Raw genomic sequence first — 13,404 nt, 5'->3', positions numbered from 1 at the left:
AGACATCAATAGGGCTGTGTTCCTCTACGAAAACTCTAGAAGAGATCCATCTCTTTCATTGCCTAGAGGCCATCTACGTTCCTTGGCTCATGATCTCTCCTCCATCATCAAAGCCAGCCCCACCGCAGCTCTCTGACTCCTCTTCCATAGTCACACTACCCTCTAGCCATAGCCAGGAAAGTTTCTTCATTTTAAGGATCCATGTGATTAGATTGGGTCCACCTGGAAAATTAAAAATTATTTCTCCATCTCAAGATCTCAAGGTCTCTGTTCTTAGTCACATCTTCAAGATCCCTTTTGCCATTGTATTAGTCAAGTTTCTTCAGAAAAACAGAAGCAATAGGGCATGTTTGAGAGAGAGGTGAGGAGAGAGAGATTGAGATTGATTCATTTTAAGGATTATGTCACAGGGTTGTGGAGGCTGGCAATTCTGAAATCTTCAGGATAGGTCAGCAGGCTGGAGACCCAGGAAAGAGTTGGTGGTGTACTGTGAATCCAAAGACTGCCTGAAGACAGAATTTCTTCTTGCCTGGGGAACCCCCGTCTTTTTTCTCCTAAGATTTTCAACTGATTGGATGTGTCCCACTCACTCATGGAGGTTAATCTACTTTACTCAGAGTCTAGTGATTTAAATGTTAATCTCATTTTTTCAAAAATGCCTTCACAGTAACATCTAGACTGATGCTTAATCAAATATTTGAGCACTGTGGCCTAGCTAAATTGACACATAAAATTAACTATTACAGCCATGTAAGGTAACATATTCATAGGTTCCTGGGATTTAAAAAGACATCTACAGGGGGAAGGAGTTGATCCTGCCTGTCATCTACTCTATGAAACTTCCCATAACTATTCCAGCTTTCATTTTATAAACTATGCCTTGAACTAATGGAGTGTGTGTTCTCAATTATTCTGCAATCCACTGATTACTATCTTTTTCAAATTTGAATGTTTTAAATGTGGTTTGGTAACTTTAAACTTCCTGAAGGAAGACTTTTTGTTTTATATGTCCTGTGTCTTATCCTTCCCCTATCACGTTCACAGTGCAGAGTACATAGCAATTAGCATACTTTTAGATATTTCTTTAAAAGCAAACAGCAATTTTTAGTTCTGAAGACACTTTAAGTTATATTATCTTTTTTTTAAACTCAAATTGAGCACCAGAATGATCAAGTGAATATCTAAGGTGACACGGAGTAAGATACAGCATTCAAGACCTTATAGATCCTAAAAATCAATCAATACTTTATCACCTCAAGTTAAATGCTTATAATCTTTCCATAACAGGCAGAGACATTGTATGTGAGTATATATTTCCTATGATTTAGCAGTATGAAAATATGCCATTTTCATAACCAGTTTCATATACCATTCTGAAAAAAATTTTAACAAAAGAATATAGAAAATATTCTAAATACTAAGGGACACTATGATTTGCTATTATGGGTTTGTTTACTTTAAGTTCTTATTGTTGCATACTGATGGTTTTTAACATGGGTTAAATTCAAAATAGTTTGCAGGAGTGAAGTCTTGCTGGAGGCCTCTCTATTCCCTGCCCATGTTATAATGCTACTCAGTATAAAAAGAAAACTTGCTAAATATCAAGGCCCACTGAGGATACTTTGGTCTCTGTACAGCTCAGTCACTGAAATCTGACCGGCATTAAGAATTTTCTGGGTCAATATTTAAATATATATCTTTTAGGGTAATCAGTGATTATTTTAAGAATTTATAGCTGATATAAAAGAAAGTAACTCCCCCATCCTCACCCCCACACCCACCCCTGCTGCCCAGCACAAACACACGGCTTCCAATTGTCCACAGTGAAAGAAATCAATTTTCTAAGTGACCTGAAAAATAGAGATTCTTAAGATAACATTTTATTTGAGAATATAGAGCCCCCTCATTCAGTTCAAATAAAAAATGATAAAGTCTTCATACAAAGTCTGAATTTAAAATTCTTTAATATATTGAAGAAAATATTTACATTTGCTATTGATTGAATTGTACCACCCCCCCAATTCATTTGTACCCCCAACCCCTGCAATGTGATTTTATGTGGAGAGAGGGTCTTCAGGAGGCAATTAAGGTTAAATAAAGTCATAAGAGTGAGGCCATAGTCTCATAGAATTGTGGATTTATAAGAAGAGATCTCTCTCTCTCTCTCTCTCTCTCTCTCTCTCTCTCTCTCTCTTTCTGCCATGTGAGGACACAGGGAGAAAACAGGCACCTGCAATCCAGTAAAGAGTGCTCTTACCAGAAACTAAACCCAGCCAAAACCTTGATCTTGGACTTCTCAGCCCCAAAACTGTGAAGAAGTAAATTTCTGTTGTTTAAACCACCTGGTCTATAGTACATTATTATAGTAGCTGAGCAAACTAATATAACATTTAATTTATGAAAAGGCTTCAGTGAAAACCTAATACAATTTACCACAACTATTTCAGTCCATGTAACTCTCTCCAATAAGAATAAAGACATCTCCAATCAATAACATAGTAGGTTTTGTTGAAATAATAATAATAAAAAATCTACATGCAACAAAATAAATAAATCTTACCTTAAACTTTTTAAAATTGACTCCAAATGGATCAAAGACCCAAATGTAAAACTAAAAACTTCTAGGAGATGATACCAGAGAAAAATTTAGGTTATCTCTGGTTTGGTAATGACTTTCTAGAAACGACCCCAAAATCATGATCCATGAAAGAAAAAAAATGGTAAGTTGGACTTCACCATAATTAAAAACTTTTGCTTTGCAAAATTCACTGTTCAAAGAATGAAACAAGCCATGGACTGACTACAAGAAAAATCTTTGCAAAATTTATATCTGATGAAGATCTGTATCCAAATATACAAAAAAAAATCTTAAAAATCAACAATAACAAACAACCCAATTAAAGTATGAGTAAAAGGTCTGAAGAGACACCTCATCAAGAAAATACACAGATGGGAAATACGCATTTGTTAAGATGTTCAACATTATATGTCATTAGGGAATTGCAAATTAAAACAACAACGAGATATCACTACATATCTATCAGAATGGCTTAAACCCAAAATACTGACAATTCCAAATGTTGGTGAGAATGTGCAGCAATAGGAACTCTATTCATTCCTCATGGAATGACTAGAAGATACAAAATACAGACTTAATAAAAAAAAATCAGTATTATGACTGATGAACTGAACTGGAGTGAGCTGAGTGAAAGGTTTTCAGAAATTCAAGTTATTCTCTACAGAGCCTAAGTTTGTCTGTCTTGCTACATCCTCATACTGGGAAGAAGTAATCTCTGTCCTTTACTCAAGCTGGGCCAGAAAGAGAAAAGATTTCTGTAAGCCCCTCTCTCAGAAGAAACTGCAAAGTTATGTCATATACCATCTCAGAAAGGAAATGGGGCAAGTACTCTAAGAATATTGTAAATTTTGTGATTTCTACTTGCTCATTATTTTTATTCATACTAATAACAATTTTGAGCCCTTTCATTCACTTGTTCATTTACTCACTAATTCAGAAAATAGCACTAGAGTTTTTATTATCTATTCTAGACACTGGTAGTAGGGCAGTGATCAAAATGGAACAGGTCTTTGCTCTCAACAAACTGAAATAAATACTTCACTATTTTTTTCAATAAAATCCTGTGTATGCATGTATCACTCAGGAATGATCATTCCGTTGTCTTCTGGCATCTGCTGTTGGAAGTGAAATATCTGTTTTCTGCCTAACTATTAGTTCTCGAAAATAACCTGTTTATTTCCTCTGGTGACTTCATTATTTTTGTCTTCCAAGTTCTGTAGTTTTATTGTAACATGTAAAAATTTATCCTGTTCAGGGCTTTGTATGCTCCTCGAATCTGAAAAACTCTGTGTCACTGCCTCTTAATATATTGATGCACCTCCAGTCTCTTATTTTTCAAACATTCTGAGAACTACTTGGGGCTTCTCATTTTATGTACTATACTTCAACTACTCTATAATATTTTCCATTTCTTTTCCTTTTCATGATTTATATCTCAGCTTTTTATTTAAATTCACTTGTTCTACCTCTCTTGGCATCTGCTCTGTTAAATTCATCTATTGTTAAATATTTATTTCTAGAAATTAATTTCATTTTTAGAGTATATGCTTCAACTTTTATCAATTTGTCTACTCGATTTCTATATTTCATTATACAGTAATAAAAAAATTTAACAATATGGGAGAATATCTTGTTATATTTAAGAAAAAGAAATGAGATAGGGTGTGAGGGAGAAGATGGTATAAAATGAAGTCCAAAAGGTAGGCAACAAATAGCCAGAATATTCAGGGTTATCCAGGCCATTTTAAGGAGTTTGGATTTCATTCTAAGAGTTAAACAAATATATTAGCTGGGACATAATATGTTTTATGTTTATAAATATGCTTTCTATGAAAATGGGAGAGGGGTGCAGGGAAAAGGAACAAGAGGCTATTTCAGAGGTTTAGAAAAGTGATTACAGTAGTTTGTATTCACTCACTATGATGAAAATGGAGAGAAGTGAAAAATGATCCTTAACGTATGCTGACCAGTGCTCATAGCTTCGTGCATAGCTTTATCAATTTTAATCTTCCCCAAAACTTATCAGTAGTCCAATTTTGCAGATGTGCAAACAGAGGCTTAGTCATGCTAGATAACTTGCTAAATTCACACAGTTGCTACATAGTATAAGACTCTTTGACTAAGATCTCTTAGTCTAGTGACTCTGCAGAAGAGAGAGAAATAATGAAAAAATAAACAAATGGGCAAAGTATATTCAAATTGTGACATGAGCTACAATGAAAATATGGCAGGATAATCAAGAGATAGGTGGTCGGAGTGGTAATAATTTAGCAAATTTTGAGTTAAGAATAGGTTGACAAGAAAATAAGCATGAGTATATTTGAGAGAAGAGTCTTTGTGATGATTAAAGATGGCATTTTTGTAAAACTCTTAGCATAACAATCTTAGTATTTGAGCTCTTAGCTCCAATTAAGAGTCACTCTTTTAATGTGTTGTCTTTTCTCCATCTGTTGTGTGCAACACCCTAGTCTGTTCTATTAATTTCATATACCTGTGTCTGTTAATGACAAATCTCTCAAAAAGAAAAGTCTTTTTTCTGGGCTTTGGGAGCAGCACAAAAGTTTGAGGTGCGTATCTCATGAGAGAAGTAAAGAGATTGATAAAAGAGACCATGTCCCAATCTACAGCCAGGCATGGTGCAGAATTTCTGGAAAGATAACATCAGAAAATAACCATAGTCCCCCTTATCCAGTTCTGCTTTCCACAGTTTCAGTTACCTACAGTCAACCAAGTCCAAAAATATTAAATAGAAAACCCCGGAAATAAATAATTCATAAGTTTTAGATCATGCATCTTTCCAAGTAGCATGATGAAATCTCACGCTGTCCTGTTCCATCCTGTCCTGGATGTGAATTGTCCTTTTGTCCACTGTATCTATGCTGCAGACTCCACCTGTTCGTTATTTACTTGGTAACCATCTCAGATACCAGATTGGTTATCAGAGAGAGAAATAGAGAGACCACATTCACATAACTTTTATTACAGTATATTGTTATAATTGTTCTATTTTATTAGTAGTTATTGTTCTTAATCTTTACTGTGACTAATTTATAAATTAAACTTTATCATAGGTATATATGTATAGGCAAAAAAGATACTATCTATATAGTTCGGTACTATCTGCCCTTTTAGGCATCGACTGGGGGTCCTGGAACATAATCCTCCAAGGATAGCGGAGGACTACTGTACTGAGAATAAATGGCAGGTGCCTTACAAATGGTGAGCAAAGAAAACAGATAAAGTATGAGAATGAGGCCTTGGCTTTTAACAATATTTTTTGATGAATAAATGGCCCTTATGGAATTCACTTCCTTCCTAAAAGAGTATCAATATTTTAAAAGTTAGCCACCTGGGTTTTTATGTTCCCTGGACAAACCAACATGCTTCTAAGGGAAATAATTAGTATGTCTAAATTACATAACTTTACATTTTCTCTTGGCAATCTTTGCTTTAGGACTTGAACAGCACTAGGAAGATGCAGAGTTAATGAAAAGTGTGGCCTGACACAAATCTCAATATATTTTAAATTCAGAAAAGGTACATAATTATGGAAGTAATATATGAACGTACAGATACAGGCACAGGCAAGCACATGTATTCTCTCTCTCTCTCTCTCTCTCTCTCTCTCTCTCTTTCAGGGTATTTCTGTCTGATACCAGTCAAACTGTGCATCTCCTGGCCTAGTCTTATAGAAATCCTAAAAAAAACTGAAAAAGTACTACTTGGCTTGATATTTGGCAGAACTCATAAACAGTGTTCATGCAGCTGAGGCTGCAATCATTTTCACTGATAAAGCACAAGTCTATATCAGAATATCTTCTTCAGTGTTCACCAGCTATAAAACCAAAGACAATGGTCTCTCTCATCAATAGCTTTGCAGAAAGAGAAAGAAGCTGTCTGGATAGGTGGAATGGAGCTTCAAACTAAATAAAGCCCTGGCATTCTGCCCAGAACTCTATGTGCATCTGAAAATCTGCTCTTATTCTTTTCCATGTGCGAGATGAGGAATAGTAAGAAATCCAACCATGTAGCATCAATAGCGCATATTCAGAAGTCAAAATGCCTGTTTCAAATTCCTTGTGTGCTTATTGTTAGTCAGATGTGCTTGGGTGAGTGACAGAATTATACGAAGTTTCAGCTTCCTTATCAGCAAATGGCTTGAATAATTGAAATCCCCTCCCTACATAAGAGATGTTGTAAGGATTAAATGAGGATAACTTGAGTGCTTTATAATTGCATGTGATCAATATTAACAATTTTCAAAGAACTTTCTTAACATGAGATATAGAATAAGTAATTAAATTACCATTTCATAATGGAAGACTTACTACTTATTGATATGGGCACCAGATTCAACTAAAATTTATTGGGTCACGCCCAATATACACCACTATTTTAACGATTTTTGATTTTATTTCAATCCAGAACCTCATAGTCTAACTGAAGCCACACTGTGGAATAAATTACGCACTGTTACTAGACAATCATTAGCTCAAACATAAATATGTATTCAACAAACTACAAATAAATAGTATTTAATTTGGCACTTATATTGATTTTCTGTTTCTCCTTTCTTGAATTAGCGGGACATTTTAGCCTGAAATCTCTGAATATATCTCTCTTCTGGTTACATTTATATCCCCATCTTTCATTGTTAAATAGTATGTTGTCCAAAATAACTCTCTTGTGTATTCATTGAAGCAACAGAACTTTTAATATCAACCTCTGGGATTCTTTAGTCCCTCCATCTTCAATAACTGCTCTGTGCAGTACTGGAATTTAAGAAGATTTTTCTCTTCTTCAGCATGTTCTTTAAAAAATGCTAGCTACAAATGCTTATCCATTATGACACAGGATACAACTCAGGAAATGACTAGTCCCTTTATTTGCAAGGTATTGTAGTTCTGTACAGTATCTCTTGGATCAGAATTCAAGATTCTATAATCTTGACCCTGTGTCATCATGAGAATGAGAAGGACTTTTATTAACAGTGTTTTCTGCTAAGAACAAAGCTGTTTTCAGGGCAAGAAAAAACATCTAGGTAGTTAATGTGCTACGTGAAAAGAAAAATCATCCTCATTCATAACATGTAAATGTAAAGAATTCATCAGTTTACATAATCCTTACAGTATAACACTAATGTCTATCAGCAATCTTCCTAAGAGTCACTAAGAGTTTAAACTCTAAATTGTTTGTTACCCACATTCACTTTTTGTTTAGGTTATATTTTCACATATATCACTAATACTGGGTCCTCATAATCACCCTATGCAGTGGGCTGGGTAAGCATCACCCTATGGGGACACCAAGACTTGAGTGACGCCCTGAAGATGACTCTGCTGGTGACTGAGAGGAGCCAAGATGAGGACTTGGACTGTGAATCCACACTCAGTACATGTTTCATGTGCCACAATGCCTTAATGTAATCTTTATTGGACACAGATCGCAATTCCCTGTTTTCAATCCAGTAAAATAAAGCTCGCTGAAGGAGAAACTATTTTATAATTCTATTTTTCTTTTTCTTCTGTCATTAACCCAAGTTCTAAATGACACTTTAAGCATTTGGACATACAGTAAGTAAATTATATTTGCTATTCTTCTTCTTACATAGCAATGAATGGAAATAATAAAGCACAAAACATAATGTTACTACTCTACAATGATGACTCATCATCATCATGGTTGCCTAGCCTTAGTCTAAATTGGGAGGCAGTTTAATACATGGAAAAACTTGGGATTTAGGAGCAGAGAGGCATGAGTTCAAATTGAGCCTGATTCTTATTTATTGTTTGACCTTAACAAGCCATTTACCTTCCCTGAACTTCAGCTTCTTCATCTGTAAGATGAGGATTAGGACTCGTATTTGCAATGCTGTTTTGACTATAACAGAGTATGTAATGCATCTAAAAAAATGCATGACACACATTTAACATCCAATAAATATTAAACATTATGACAGTTAGTTGATGGCATGTTTCAGTAAATCTGAGGTACAGAGAAGGCAGAAAGCTTTCCCAATGTCACAAAATGAGCCACTGCTAGAGCTGGAAAAAGAATATATGTGTCATTACACTGTTTATCACTCATTTAAAATAAGGTCAGTAGCCAAGTGTTCTTATTTCTAGAAAAATTTAAGTAGAGTGGTTTTTAGTATTATAGAGAATTAAAATCCATGGATAGATGGTAGACATATGTTCTACAAAAATATTCACTGTACTGGTGCTAAATCAATGCTGAAAAATTATATTCTTATACCATCATAATTGGAAAAATAAACTCAAGATAATCAATGTATTTCTAGTATCTAATGATGTACTCTCTCTAAGCCTAACTTAACTCATTTACAAGAGATTTAGATTCATAAATTTTTACCAGTTTAGTCATTTTGTTAGCCCGTGATTGTAAAAGGAAATACATTCTAGGACAATAAAGCAATATTTTGAATTTGATGGGGGACTGACCTGAGACTCATAGAATTTTGTCAGCACAGTGAAATATTAACTGAATTAAGTAGAGCTACTGATTCACATATCTAAGAAAAAAGTAATTACTGCTAATGTCAATATTTGATGAATTAATGAAACTTTTCAGCCTTTAACATGAATAGTATATGCCAGGCAGTTAGAAAGTGGGATATTATAAGTCGACTAATTTACCCTGTTTTTCTTAAGCTAACCATAAGTTACTATCTTCAAATACATGCCGTACTTACTGTGCTGTAAACAGAAGTTGTCTCTCACAGAAGGGTTGCTTTCTGGGACTTTACCAGGGAAGAGGAATTTGGGGTTCCCCTCAAGAAAATGAGTCGAGAATTTCTCATTGTTTCTTAGATCCAAAGGATTTACTGTTATTTTCTGAGAAGGACAATTGGAGAAACTACACTATAAGCTTAATATCATGTTGGACTCTGGGGCCATTAAAGTCTTCGCCCCTCAGTTCTTGTAAGATGCTTAGAATATATACCATATCGTAGATGAAATTTAATCTCTTAACAAAAAAAAAAATCTACCACATTTCTTTAAATGAGGAAATTATATTTCCATACTTTTATATAAATCATAAAAGGCCTATCACCATATCATAAAATGAAATAATTATCTTAAATATTTTCAATATACAATAAATATTAACTCTAAGAATACTGCTTTTCTGTTGCCTTCTTGTTTGGTTAACAAATGTTTTCTCAATTTAGATGTAGGACCTGCTTCCAAAATTAAATGGATTTATCTTAAAAAAAATAAAATGATATGAAACGTTAAGTTGCATTCAAATTCTATTGAATCGGTGCTTTCTGAGCCTGGATTTCCCACTGAACTAATAAAATAGTCCTATGTAATATTGTGACCCTTCTGCAGCCTTAAAACAATCCATTTTTCTTAACAGTGTACTTTTGAGCTGTATATCAAGTCTGAGATGAGCTGACTATTATGAAACTGTCTGTATCAAAGCACAGAGAAGCAAAGGAAAGAGATGGTGAATAGAAACACACTCATGTCAGTAGTTTACCAAAACTGTCTTTCAAAGAGAGTCTGCCATTGGAAAACAGATTCCTTAAGAAATAATGGAAGAATCATCAATGTGAATAGTGTCCAATATTTTAATACATTGTGTTCCTTTGATTATGGTATCATCAATTTCTAGTCTAATTGAAACATGTTTTCCAGACACCTAATGGGAAAAAAAAAATGTTCTATGCGTTCTATGCATAATTCCCAACAGACCAGTGTTTATTATTCTTTATCAAAATTCATCCAAGCTAAAAATGACAGATTAGAGTTGTTATAAAAATAAGGTGAGGAAAATAATCATTTTCTTACATAAGATGATTATTTTGATGTAATGACTTACAAACAAAGTCAAAACATTATTTAACACATTTTTATTATATTTTTTAACATTTTATTTTTTTATTTTTCTTATTGTTCCCCCTCTCATTCCCTCTGGTAACCACAAGTCCATTGTCCATGTCCATGAGTCTCTGTTTGTTTGTCCTCTTCATTTGTTGCTTTTAGGTTTATATCCCACACATAAGTGATATTGTCTGAATTTCAATCTTTCTGTCTGGCTTACTTTACTTAGTATGATTATTTCAAGGTCCATCCATGTTGTTGCAAATGGCATCTCTTCTTCTGGTTGAGTAATATTCCATTGTATATATATACCACAGCTTCTTTAGCCAATCATCTATCATAGGACACTTCGGTTGCTTCCATGTCCTGGCCACTGTGAATAATGCTGCCATGAACATCGATGTGCAAATATCTTTATGGATATGAGTTTTCAAGTCTTTGAAGTAAATATCCAGTAGAGGGATTGCTGGATCATATGGTAGATCAATTCTTAGTTTATTGAGGAAACTCCATACTGTTTTTTATAGTGGCTGTGCCAATTTGCAGTCCTACCAGCAGTGTATGAGGGTTCCTTTTTCTCCACATCCTCTCCAACATTTGTTATTACTTATTCTTATGATTATAGCCATTCTAGCAGATGTGAGGTGGTATCTCACTGTGGTTTCAATTTGCATTTCCCTAATTGCTAGCGATGTTGAACATCTTTTCATATATTTGTTGGCCATTTGTATGTCTTCTAGGGAGAAGTGTCTGTTCTGGTCCTCTGTCCATATTTTGGTTGGCTCATTTGTTTTTTTGTTGTTATTGAGTTGCATGAGTTCTTTGTATATTTTGGATATTAGTCACTTATTGTAGGCGTTGCTTGCAAATATATTTTCCCGTTCGGATGTTTGTCTTTTTACCTTGTTGAGCAGTATCTTTCTTAATCTTTTTTATTTTGAAGTCCATCTCATCCTATATTATTACTGCTACTCCCTCTTTTCTCTGAATGTCATTTGTTTGAAATATTATTTTCCACCCTTTCATTTTGAGTCTATATTTGTCTTTGGAACTGAGATGTGTCTCCTGGAGACAGCATATGGTTGGGTTTTGTGTTTTGATCCATTCTGCAATTCTGTGCCTTTTTATTGGTGAGTTCAGTCCATTAACATTTAGGGTGTTTATTGAAATCTGAGGTCTTCTTATAGCCATTTTATCCTTTGCTTTCTGGTAGCTCGGTGTTGCCACTGCTTCCTTGTCCTTGTGTTTCTGTTTTCTTCATTTTGGTTGGCTTTTGTGGATTTTCCCTCTGGTCCTTCTTTTTTTATATTATATATTTCTGGTCTGAATCTTTGGCATGTGGTTACCATTACGAATATGTCAAGGATAGTTTTACATATACAGTCATCCATTTTCTTCTGAGCATGTCTTATATCCATTCTCCTTTGTGAATTTGGATCTTTGAATCCTCCCCTTTTCAGTAATTGTTATCTGAATTTGTCCCTATGTATGCTGAACGTTCATTACTATCTTCCTATAGCAAATTTCTTCTTATTTTTTTATAATGCCCTGTTCTTAGTAAAGGTTGCACTCTTCTGCTTTTATCAGCCTCCTAGTCACCTTACTTCTAATTGTGTATTTTTTTTTTTGCCGTTTTGTTTTAGGTGAGCTGACCCCTTTCAGTATTTCCTCTAGTACAGGCCTTTTAGTGTATTTCCTCAATTTTTGTATGTCTAAAAAGGTCTTTATTTTTCCTTATATCTAAAGGAGAGCTTAGCCAGATACATTATTTTTGGCTGGTAGTTTCTTTCATTTAATAGTTTCAATATTTGACTTGTAAGGTTTGCATTGAGAAGTCCAACGATAAAATAATGGATTTTCCTTTATAGTTTACCATCTTCATTTCTCTGGCTGCCCTGAGAATTCTGTCATTGTCATTGATTTTTGATAATTTTAATACAATGTGTCTTGGTGAAGGCCTTTTTGGGTTGAGATAATTGGGTGTTCTGTTGACTTCTTGAATTCCAAGCTCCGGCTCATTCCTTAAATTTGGGAAATTTTTGTCAACTATTTGTCTGAAAATGCTTTCCAGTTCTTGTTCCTTTTCCTTACCTTTGATAATACCCATTATTCTTATGTTTCCTGTCCTGATGGTACCAGCTAGTTCTTATATTTCTCTTTCATTATTTTTCGTTCTTTGGTTTTTCTCTTCTTCCTTTTGATTTATTTCTAGATTTCTGTCTTTGATATTACTGATCCTTCCTCCATTTGGTTGACTCTATTTCTTGACCTTGTTATTTCATTTTTCAACTTTTGCAGTGTGTTCTTTATCTCCAGAAGGTCAATTCAGTTCTTTTTTCAAAAAAAAAAAAGTGCCTACAGCACCCAGTATTCCTAGGTGGTGTCCCATTCAAGTACTAACCAGGCCCGACCCTGCTTAGCTTCCGAGATCAGATGAGATCGAGCGCGTTCAGTGTGGCATGACCATAGACTTATTTGGTTCTGTTTGAGGGTTTCAATCTCCTTGCTAAAGAACTCATTCTGCTCATCTAGTTGTTTTTTCAGTTCCTGAAATTGTCGATATGATTTGTTTTGGATCTCACTGAGGTTTTCAGAAATACCATCCTGAAGTCTCTGTCATTTAAGTTGCATGTTTCTATGTCTGTAACCTTATTTTCTGGAGATTTTTCTCTTTCTTTCTGAGATGCCTTTTCACTTGGTTGTTCATGGTATTTAATGGACTATTTCTCCACCTGGGCATTAATGGAAGTGTGTTCTGCTTCTTTTTTTTCCAAAAAGAATTATTATTATATAATGGTCCCTAGTCTGTTGCAAAGAAGCTGTTTTTCTTTTGGTTTCGAGTAGGTGGTGTCTAAGCCTCTTGGATCTCTGCTTTATATAAAGTCTTGATAATGTCTATTTTTTTTTCCTTATAGACATTTAGCAATGCTTTCTATTCTCAGTCTCAGTTCCTGTCAATGTTAGCAACAGTTTCAG

General features: G+C 34.5%; 1 pseudogene; it reads right to left on the bottom strand.

Moving 5' to 3' along the window:
• Positions 1 to 12,780: 12,780 nt before the first annotated feature.
• LOC111737322 lies at positions 12,781 to 12,899 on the bottom strand (annotated as a pseudogene).
• Between the last annotated feature and the right edge of the window lie 505 nt (positions 12,900 to 13,404).

Source organism: Pteropus vampyrus, unplaced genomic scaffold (assembly GCF_000151845.1).
Source record: "Pteropus vampyrus isolate Shadow unplaced genomic scaffold, Pvam_2.0 Scaffold25, whole genome shotgun sequence".
In the NCBI taxonomy this organism is placed as follows: Eukaryota; Metazoa; Chordata; class Mammalia; order Chiroptera; family Pteropodidae; genus Pteropus; species Pteropus vampyrus.
Note: the sequence above shows the minus strand (reverse complement) of the source record. Positions and strands in the feature narration are given on the sequence as shown.